At 40.0% G+C, this 11772-nt stretch overlaps 1 long non-coding RNA gene and 1 pseudogene across 1 annotated transcript; both read left to right on the top strand.

Annotated features, from left to right (window-relative positions):
* Positions 1–2: 2 nt before the first annotated feature.
* On the top strand, positions 3–782 carry LOC123962655. Its single transcript, XR_006823030.1, has 3 exons — positions 3–130; positions 248–351; positions 450–782. It is a non-coding gene; the product is annotated as an uncharacterized LOC123962655 (long non-coding RNA).
* A 3885-nt stretch (positions 783–4667) lies between these two features.
* LOC123963789 lies at positions 4668–10412 on the top strand (annotated as a pseudogene).
* The last annotated feature ends 1360 nt before the right edge of the window (positions 10413–11772 follow it).

Raw genomic sequence — 11772 nt, 5'->3', positions numbered from 1 at the left:
ATCTTGTACCTGGCTATCCTAAGTCAATTTCCAGTTTTGGTCTGCCCACAAGTGTGAAGAAAATTGATGCAGCCCTTTATGATGTGGAATCTGCCAAGACTCTGTTCTTTGTAGACAGAAATTACTACAGGTGTGTTCAAATACTGTGACGTGAAATTAATTCAGGTGACTGATTTAGGTATGTTGATGGTTTCTTAGGTGGTTTAAAAATGGTGAATCAGTCTAATTACTGTCTGTGTTTCTTCAGTTATGATGAGGCCAAAAAGGCTATGGACCCGGGATTCCCCAGGAGTTTGGATCAGGCCTTCTCCGGCCTGACCAGCAAGGTGACTGCAGCTTTTCAGTACAGAGGTGAGTAGCATTCAAAGCTTATCGGAGTTTTCCAAGTCAAGACCACTGACATGAGAAAAAGTTTGCAAGGAAACTAACAGTGAGCTTCTGTTCTCCAGGTTTCACGTACATCTACAGTGGAACCAACATGTTTGAGTACAGCCTGAGCAGCGGCACATTGTACCGCGTGCTGGGGAACAACTACTTCTTGAGATGCACTTCTAGAAGAGTTTAATACCGAGGTCATTTTATGTAGGCAATCTGAATGACAATGAAGGCACCAAAGTTAAACAGTGTCCATAATATATAATAATATATTTTTTCACGGGTATATACTGGATATATGCCCTTCTGAGAACAGCATCTAATGTTTTTTTAAATACTTTTATATTTTTGTGGTGTCAGCTACTGCTATTTTTTAAGTTAAGTTAATTAACTCTCTTTATAGCTTATCTTATTTATGTCACATGTTTTTGTCTTTAATGAAGTTTAACTATGGAACTCTGGAATGTGTTACATAAATTAATTTTTATTTTATTTAATTGCATATGTCAACACAGATTTGTAATGTGAAGGAGTGAATATAAACACAATAAACTATAGTGCTTGTACATTGTCTCAACAACACTTTTTTTATTTCTTGGAATATGTGATAAAGGACATGAAACACAATTTGATTCCCCTTTTATATCCATGCACCCTTGAACGTGCATGCCCCAAGGTCATGGCTTAGTGCAGGTCTAAGCCCACGTTGGGGAGAAAGGAAGGAAGAAAGAAAGACCGAACAAAGTTACTACTGCTTAGTCAAATATATTGTCCACTTAAATTTAGTAGTGCAGAGCAGTAGTGTAGATACTTTTTTTTATTGATAGAAAAAAGACAAATGCAGTATTATACAGTATCTGTAATGTATTATAGAAGTCTGAAGGAAGAACCTAAATGTGTGAGAAACAAACAGATACAACTGGTAATGCTATACAGATGTCAAGATTCACACACACGCTAATACCTAACTGTACTGACAATTCAGCATATACAGTGTCAAAAGTGACACTGTATATGTAGTGACAGGCCCTTACATTTTTGTAAATAATTGATTATATCTTTTCATGTGACAACACTGAAGAAATGACACTTTGCTACAATATAAAGTAGTAAGTGTACAGCTTGTATAACAGTGTAAATTTGCTGTCCCCTCAAAATAACACATCACACAGTCATTAATGTCTAAACTGCTGGCAACCAAAGTGAGTACACCCCTAAGTGAAAATGTCCAAATTGGTCCCAATTAGCCATTTTCCCTCCCCAGTGTCATGTGACTCGTTAGTGTTACAAAGTCTCAGGTGTGAATGGGGAGCAGGTGTGTTAAATTTGGTGTCATCGCTCTCACACTCCCTCATACTGGTCACTGGAAGTTTAACATGGCACCTCATGGCAAAGAACTCTCTGAGGATCTGAAAAAAGAACGGTTGCGCTACATAAAGATGTCCTGGGCTATAAGAAGATTGCCAAGACCCTGAAACTGAGCTGCAGCATGGTGGACCATAATGCGGTTCAACAGGACAGGTTCCACTCAGAACAGGCCTCGCCATGGTCGACCAAAGAAGTTGAGTGCACGTGCGCAGCGTCACATCCAGAGGTTGTCTTTGGAAAATAGACGTATGAGTGCTGCCAGCATTGATGCAGATGTTGAAGGGGTTGAGGGTCAGCCTCTTCTAAAGATGATGCACAAGAAAGCCCGCAAACAGTTTGCTGAAGACAAGCAGACTAAGAACATGGATCACTGGAACCATGTCCTGTGGTCTGATTTTAGTTAAGCATTTTTATTAGCTATTGGACATCAGTTATTTATTCGGGTGCGCACATTTAGTTAACTTGTCAATTTTGCTAATATTAGGTTCATTATCTTTAACTTTGAATTCCATTCTATGAAATTAATACTTTTTTCTGGAGTTACCAGTTCCTGCTGCTGGGGATCTCTGGTTGACTGGCAAAAGGACTACCAGCTGAATTTGACCTGTTTAAGTAGGGCGAATGGATGAATGGAATGCACGATGTTCTCCCACATCATGATTCAGTCTTGTTAGGTCTTTTTAGGTTGGTGTTGTTCAGTTCATGTTGTGGTTATGTAGCCTAAGTTCTGTTTAGCTGACCTCATCCCCCTGAAAATTTTGAGAATCAAACACTTAATTTCCTGCATTCTGGTGAAAATTTCAGCACCAATTTCTGCCTTTTCTACGTCAATTTATTGTGGAAAAGTATGGATTTACATAAAGGGAAACACAAAATTCATGCCACAGGTGAAAATTCAAAATATAAAAAATGTTTAGGATATAATGCAGAAAGGCTTTCAGGCATTCTGTAGCTATTGCCTTTAAATATGTTTTCTTCTGCAGATCAACTTTTCTCATTCAATAAAATACACAGCACTGACAAAATAGTCAGCACACATATTTATTTTTTCATCTGTTGTGTCTTTTCTTTGGGGAAGTTTAACCACTTTGAATGTACAGACCTGGCACCTTTTCACACCAATGATTAATTATTTCATTTTAATAATTATTAACAATGTTCAAAATTTTCTACAAATTCAGTATCTCTCCTACATCTGTGTTCTCCGACATGTCCAGAAAAAAGTCTTCTTACGTCATCATTTAATTAGAATTCATAATATTTTGCCTGCCCTACTCTGTGCATTAGCCTGTGTTACAGCTCGGCTGATACAGTCAGACCGTCTTACAGACAAAAAACTGAATGAGACAAGAAGGTGAAAAAACTATGCAGAAAAAAACCCCAAAATTTAAACTAACTGAAACACTTGTGATCAGGCAGAAATTGCAACACAAATCCACACAAATGTTAACTTCAGCAGCTCAGACAAAGTGCAGCTTGCAAGTTTGCACCTCAGTTAGCAAGTATGAGCTAACCGGGACTAACCGGAGCTAACCTCTGTCGCTCCTTGTTTACTTCTGTATGACTGCGTGCTGTATGTGACGTCGTTTTATTCTTCTGTGCGTGTGGGTCACTTTCAGGCCGTGAACAGTACATACTGGAGTCTGATATGGGCCACATTTAAACAGTAATGTGAACTGTCAAACCAAAAAATTTGGGGAAAAATAGGAATTGAGCTTTAAAGCCTGCGCTGTGAACGAAGCCTATGTCACAATCTGGCTGTGACTCACAGCACAGAGTTGGGTGCACTTGGTTACTATCTCAGCATTCACTGGTGTCGCATCAGCTGGGCAGAGTTGATTCGCTTTAAAGTCTAAAATATTGCTGCCAACTGGAGACAGAAGATGATGAAGAGGCTGATAACCAGGTCAGCTGTGACAGTTGTAGGAGACCAGCATAAACTTTCTGGGTGAGCTTGGATTTTGTCCAGCACACCTAGTGTTCTATTTCATATGGGCTTTGAGAAGCACTGAGAAAAGTTGTCTTTGCCCACACAAACAGTTTCAAGACTTACCAAGACCTTCGTGATGATACTGCCCAATCCTTCTCTGATCCGACAAGTGGAAATCCTTCTGCAGATGATTACCTGAAAGAGGAACAGAAAATACAACAACAAGCACAGAAGGACAGCTTTGGTGAGGACCTGGCTTGTGTCCAATCACATAAACCACTGCAGCCCCAAAGCCACTTACTCTGTCTGTCCCCTGAACTCAGCAGTACCTCGGAACTCATACATGTTGGAGGCAGGTTGCAGCAAAGCAATCAACAAGAATCTGAGTCAGTCCATCCAATTGTACTTGATCCTGCTCATCATGTGACTAAATTGATCATCCAGGACTATGATGAAAAAAATCAGAAAGGCTCTTCGCTGAAATACGGCGGAAGTTTTGGATATTGAGAGGACGCCGACATCAACGGTACTGTGCATCATGTCAAAGGTGGAGAGCGAAACCAAGCATCCCAAAGACGGCTGATCTGCCTGCTGCTCGCCTAAAACCTCCCTTCTACTCTACTCTAGTGTCAAGATCGGCCGTCTATCTGAAAAGCGGTGGGGCGTAATATTCAAATGCCTCACAACCCAATGTGTACACCTTGATCTTCTCAATAACATGGATACTGACTCTTTCCTCATGGCCCTTCAACGATTCACTTCTCGGAGAGGCACACCCTTTGAGATCTTATGTGATCAAGGTACCAACTTTAAAAGGAGGAAGCAAAGAATTACAGGAAGCCTTCAATAACCTTTCCCCCTCTCTCAAGTCACTACTGGCAACAAGGAAAATCCATTTCCGTTTCAACCCTCCACACGCACCCACTTTGGTGGCATCTGGGAGCGTGAGATACGCTCTGTCAAGAATGCTCTGAAGGCAACCATTGGTGCACAAATGGTCACTGAAGAGGTTCTGAGGACAGTGTTGACTGAGATTGAAGGAATTCTTAATTCAAAACCACATGGATACGTGTCTTCGGATATCGCAGATGTGGATCCAGTCACCCCCAATCTTCTTATCATGGGACGACACGATGCATCACTCCCTGTAGTGTCCAACCCTGATTCTGATCTCCTTGGCCGAAGACGTTGGCGCCATGTACAAAGATTAGCTGATCATTTCTGGAAAAACTCCAAAACTGGCACAAATGGCAAAAGGACAGTCCAAATCTGCAGTTAAACACTATTGTGATGATTGTCGATTCTTTGCTATCAAGATCTCTGTGGCCTATAGGAAAAGTAACCCGCCTCCTACACAGCAAAGATGGCCGCACCAGGAAAGCTGAAGTCACAGTTAAAGATAAACCCTATATTAGACCTGTGACTCACCTGATCCCACTTCCTGCCCTGCCTGATGACACCCCTTAATTATGGTTGGGTATATTCTCTCGCATTTCTCACTAGAAATTCCGGGGCGGCTGTAGTAAAGATCCTCAATTTATCTTTATGTTTATTCACTTCCTTTAGTTCCTGTTCTTATCACTGATTGGCTCCCGCTCTCACCTTTCATTCCTCCTAATTGACTTGATTGAGTTCACCTGTTCACACTATTTAAGGACTGCACTCCCTTTCACTTCCACATGCGGCGGCAGCTGATTGAACAACTTATGTGAGCCTTTTTTTCCTTGTTATGTTGACAAATGCATCTTGCTTGACAAATGCTTTTAAGATGATGCAAAAATGATTCATACTGACTCACAAAGATAACCCAGTTGTTACAGATGTTAAGTTGTTGTTACGTGGTTGGTAAGTAAAGTTGTACAGCATGATGAGCAATCTGTGGCATCTACAAATACTCCATAACCTGTCGGAATGGACACGACACAGCTCGTCTGTGTTTGCTCTCTTGTCACTTGCCTCGTCTTATCAGTTGCAACTGTAGCCTGAGGGTTAGAAAAGGCAGTTTGTGAGTAAGGATCTTTGAATTTATGACAGACAGCCTTAAAAACCTAAGTAGTGATATCACAATATCGCTCAGAATATAACCGTAAGCAAGTCATGAAGAAATCAGCAAATATGTTTACAATAAAATATTAAAATAAAACAAATGTATGTATGAATATAAAGCAAAGCACCGATAAAGTAAATGACTGGCATTCTCACATTTGTTATGTTTCTTTTGTCAGATAAGATTATTGGTATTTTAGTTTGGTATTTTAACTTATTTTATTACTTATCCAGTTAATGCCTCAGAGATCAATATTTGATCTTAAAATCTGTTGTTTCTGTATGTACATGCCATGTGTCATATCATTATAACAGTCTTGTTATGGGGATTTTTTTCGGCTTGGTGGCTGATCCATAAATGGATAGATTGAGTCACTGAGTCAAGAAGGTAGTTGCTCAATATGCCCACTCCCCAACACAGCCGTTCCTCAGCCTATATAACAACTGACTCTAGCACAGAAACACAAATCACAAGTTGCTGTGCAAGATGAACGTTTTGCAGAGGTAAGTGTTTGCTTTGTCTTCTCATGCATTTAAAATGTGGTAAAGATGTGCTTTTTGGAAACCTTCATTGTGCAAATCCTAAACATTACCACACCATTACTGACATCAAGGTATTAAATTCTCATCATCTTTTGCAGAGCTACCTGAAGAAATTCTTCAACCTAACAGAGGAGACAGGTCCATCTAGCAGACAGGGGATCAGCCCGGTGAGCAGGAAGCTGAGTGACATGCAACGATTCTTTGGTCTCCAGATCACCGGGACGCTGGATGCTAAAACCTTAGAGATGATGAAGAAACCCCGCTGTGGCGTTCCAGACGGCAAAATTGCCAGTTTCTCCACTTTTGGAGAAAACCTCAAGTGGACTAAGAACAGCCTTACCTACATCTGAGAGAGAGAAAGTGTGTGAAACAGTAATTGTAGGAAGTCTATCAAATAATGTTTTTGACTATTTTTCTGTCCTACAGGATAGAGATGCATGGTGATTATTACCCCTTTGATGGTCCTGGAGGCACTCTTGCCCATGCCTTCACTCCAGCGCCTGGAATTGGAGGAGATGCTCATTTTGATGAAGATGAGAGGTTCACTTTCCGCTCAAACAGTGGTGATTTTGTTATTTATGCTCTGCGTGGGACAGTGGTGGAAAGTAACTAGTGTTCTTGATGTAGTAGTTTTCCGCCACTACATTTGTTTGTAGTTGTAACTATAGTTGTAGTTAGAAGTAACTCCTCAGATTTAGATTTTATATTAAAAATATGATTTAATTGAATTTGTTCCAAACCTTTCTGGCTTTAAATGTGTTGCTGGGGCTTCTTGTCATGTTTCAGAAGTGTGTGAGTTGTTGAAAGTTTCACCAAAGAAACATTTCCCCCCTAAATGTTTGATGTGGTTTCATTTAAATAACTGTTTAAATTATATATACTATAACTATATTTCAGAAAAAAGATCAGAGAAGAGTCCAAGAGATGAATACATCTTTGTGAATCAGCTTAATATGATAAAGCATCAGATGGTTGGACTAAACTATATAACTGTAATTAGTAGTAGTTGAATCTAGTAGTTAAAAGCATTAAAAACTAGCTCCCCCTCAAACAGAGACAAGAGTAAAATGCTGCTTACACATTTATGCTAAATCTAATAATGTTATATATAATAATATCCATCACAGGTGACGTTTTTCTGCTGATGTAGTGCTTTTATTTTTAATTCTGTATATTTACGTAATACAGGACTTCTATTTGTACTGGAGTTTTTCTTAACTGTGGTTTTGGTACTTTGACTCTGTGTCCTTCTTCCTACACTGCCATGTGAGAACATTTTAAAGACAAAACTCCATTGTGTGTATTTTGACATGAAAAATTGGTCTTCATCCAGAACAACTCTACCTGTATCTGTTTCTGCTGTAGGCTACATCCTCTTTTTGGTGGCTGCCCATGAGTTTGGCCACTCCCTGGGCTTGTCTCACTCTGATGATCCTGGTGCTCTCATGTACCCAACGTACTCATAAAGAAACCCTGACACCTTTGTTCTGCCCCGGGATGATGTCAATGGCATTCAGTCTCTCTATGGTCAGTACTAACTGGCTGGATCATCCGTGCCTGTTTGCACAAATAGCTAATAACATGACCAGAATCCTTGAAAAGGCTCCTGCACAATCTTGGATAATGTCACACAACTTTGTTGCAATGAGATGCTGACTTTATTTAACCTCCAGGTCCAAACCCAGACAAGGATCCTTTTAAGCCTGGACCTGAGCCTCCAACCACCCCTGATGCCTGTGATCCAACCATGGTCTTGGACGCTGTCGCCACCCTGCGAGGAGAGATGCTCTTCTTCAAGGACAGGTATCAGACATACTGTACGGTAGAATGCTCATACATCTTAATAATCCAAGAATGAAGTATATTAGGACGTTTTCTCAACAAACATGCCTGGCTTATGAACAAAATGCTTTTGTGTGTTTTTAGCTTGTTCTGGTGTAGCTACCCCCAGAGCAGGACACCTCAACAAAGTCTCATCACAAACTTCTGGCCCAGTGTCCCCGTCAACATCGACGCTGCTTATGCTTATCTTCCTAAGGCACCAATCTGACACCATTTCAAAGTTTAACTAAGTCGGTTTTTTCCTGCCTGCAGGTCGTAGAGTGTGGGCTTTCAGTGGCTATGATCCTGTACCTGGCTATCCTAAAACACTAACCAGTTTTAGACTGCCAAGAAATGTAAAGAAAATCGATGCAGCGCTCTATGATGAGGAATCTGGCAAGACTCTGTTCTTTGTAGGCAACAAGTACTACAGGTGTGTTCAAAGTATACATTTCTGATTTCAGAATGAGCTGTTCTTTACCTTTCCCCTTCTTGAATGTGTCTAATTACTGTCTGTGTTTCTTCAGTTATGATGAGGTCAAAAGGACTATGGACCAGGGATTCCCCAAGCAGTTGGATCAGACCTTCCCTGGCCTGACCAGTAAGGTGACTGCAGCTTTCAAGTACAGAGGTCAGTAAAGTCAAGTCTTCTAACATGAGATATTCAGTTTTCTAACAAATGGATGAATGCTGAGAGTTACATCAATAGATGAAATCAATACTACTCTTATGACCATTTTACACGTAAAAATACAACAAAAAACACATACAATTGACATAAATAAAGGTAGAAATATATAAATATGGAATAAACAAATGCAAGTTATATAAGAATAATAAAATAATAGAGAAAAGTAATACCTATTTGCAGAGAGAAGTAGTAGAAGTTGTTGTCTGGTAAGAATAGGTGTGAAATTTGAACAGATAGAGGACCACATGTGCTGTATTATTTGCACAAGAGTGTGCCGGCCACCGTAGCTTCTGTGCACTAGCAAAGGGAGGGATGAGCGATGAGTGGAACGTTGGTTGAAATTCGCAACCCTCACCACTAGATGCCACTAAAACTTACAAACTGAACCTTTAAAGGGTAATTTTGATATTTTTAAGCCTGGGCCGTATTTTCACATATTTTGGGGATGAAATGACTAGAAATAATTTTTGGACTCCGTAATACTTAATGCTAAGCTAAACTGGCTCCAACTTCATATTAAACAGACAGATATGAGGGTGGTATTGATCTTCTCATCTAACCTGGCAAGACAGCGAATAAGTGTATTTCCCAAAATTCTGAACTTTTCCTTTAACTAGCACAGGAACTAACATTGAGTCTCTGTTCTGCAGCTTTTGCTTACATCTACAGTGGACCCTACATGTTTAAGTACAGCCTGAGGACGAGGAAGTTGTATCGTGCGCTGAGGAACAGCTACTTCTTGCGCTGCACTAACTTCTAGGCCAGTTTACTAGCTAAGTTGTTTATGTAGCCACTCTGAATGAATGGACACTAACAGTGTTCAAATAGTACATTTACATATTTCTATTATTCTAAATATTATATTTTCTACATTTAGTTATATCAAATGTATTTAGATGTGTTCCCATACAGTATTCAAAGTCTATATATATAAATATAGTAAAATGTGAAATTATTTTTATACTCTATATTGTCTACATGTCTGTATTGTATACTGCAACATTGATGCTGTGTATGACACTTTTCAGTCATCCTGGAAATCGGATATTTATTTATATTTTATATCTACTGTCAGGAGATTCCTGATTATCCCTCTGATTAGTAATGAAACATTTTGAGTACAGCAAGTCCATTACTATTACATTATTATTGATGACCTGGAAAGCTTTGCACTCCATCAATAAATACATCAAACTATGAAGCAATTCATACAAACAGTCAACATCACAAAGATCAATGTCTAGTGAGTGCACTGATTTTGCCATTATTGAAGTTCATGCTTACAATAAAGTATACAGTACTAAAGTGCCTTCTCATTTGTCCTCTAGTTGAACAAACAATACCCCGTAATGACAACGTGAAAGAAGTTTGTTTGAAATCTTAAATATAAGAGGCAGAACAAAAAAGGCCCATGTACATAAGTATTTACAGCCTTTGCTCAATACTTTGTTGAAGCACTTTTGGCACCAATTACAGCCTCAAGTCTTTTTGAGTATGATGCTACAAGCTTAGCAGTCCTGGGCTCTGGCTGGGCCACTCAAGGACATTCTCAGAGTTGTCCTGTAGCCACTCCTTTGTTATCTTGGCTGTGTGCTTAGGGTCATTGTCCTGTTGGAAAATGAACCTTTGCCCTAGTCTGAGGTCCCAAACTCTCTGAAGGAGGTTTTCTCTGTACATTGCTGTACATTCATCTTTCCCTCAATCCTGACCAGTCTCCCAGTTCCTGCCGCTGAAAAACATCCCCACAGCATGATGCTGCCACCACCATGCTTCACTGTAGGGATGATATTGGCCAGGTGATGAACGGTGCTCCAGGCGGGCGGTCATGTACCTTTTACTGAGGAGTGGCACTACCATAGAGGCCTAATTGGTTAAGTGCTGCAGAGAGGATTGTTCTTCTGGAAGGTTCTCCTCTCTCCACAGAGACAAGCTGGAGCTCTGTCAGAGTGACCATCGGGTTCTTGGTCACCTCCCTAAGGCCCTTCTCCCCAGATCGCTCAGCTCTAGGAAGAGTCCTGGTGGTTCCAAACTTTTTCCATTTAAGGATGATGGAGGCCACTGTGCTGTAGAAATCTTTTTGTACCCTTCCCCAGATCTGTGCCTTGACACAATCCTGTCTCAGAGGTGTACAGACAATTCCTTGGACTTCACGGCTTGGTTTATTGCTCTGACATGCACTGTTAACTGTGGGACCTTATATAGACAGGTGTGTGCCTTTCCAAATCATGTCCAATCAACTGAATTTACCACAGGTAAACTCCATCAAGTTGTAGAAACATCTCTAAGATCATCAATGGAATCAGGATGCACCTGAGCTCAATTTTGAGTGTCATGGCAAAGGCTGTGAATACTTATGTACGTGTGCTTTTTTTGTTTTTTATTTTTAATAAATTTGCAAAGATTTCAAACAAACTTCTTTCAAATGTCATTATGGGGTATTATTTGTAGAATACAACAATTCATTTCCAGCCAGCCCTGGTTTGTAACCAGTTCAAACTTCATTTTGTGCTCGCATGGCTCCCTCTATTGATTTCTTTGCTTACTACATCCACTGATGCGTCATCTCCCACATCAGTATTAGTGTATTAAAATATGTTCATTGAAAAGGCTGTAGAAGTATGCAAGTCACTTTTGATAAGCAACACAGTCAAAGCTGATAATCAGACTGTGGTTGCACCGTTCTCTGCTTTTTATACTTCATGACCAAAACACTGAAATGGACTGTGTCAGCAAATACCCAACTGCATTCCAACTCTACATATGAGCAGAGCCTGAATAATGTACCTGGAGTTATTCCTTCTTCTCTGCAGTAGAAATAAAGAAATCCTGGGAGGTGCGCTGGCTGTTAAAACTGTGATGATAGTTGTGAGACTGTGGAGCTGTGCTCACCACTTCAGCCGGCCAAGAAGAGCTCTAAAGCTCAAAAATAAACATAATATAATATTAAATTGAAATATTGCACAATTGTTGGTGTTAACATATATTTTACATATTATGG

This window comes from Micropterus dolomieu, linkage group LG23 (genome assembly GCF_021292245.1).
Source record: "Micropterus dolomieu isolate WLL.071019.BEF.003 ecotype Adirondacks linkage group LG23, ASM2129224v1, whole genome shotgun sequence".
NCBI lineage: Eukaryota > Metazoa > Chordata > Actinopteri > Centrarchiformes > Centrarchidae > Micropterus > Micropterus dolomieu.
This window is presented reverse-complemented; position numbering and strand designations above follow the sequence as displayed.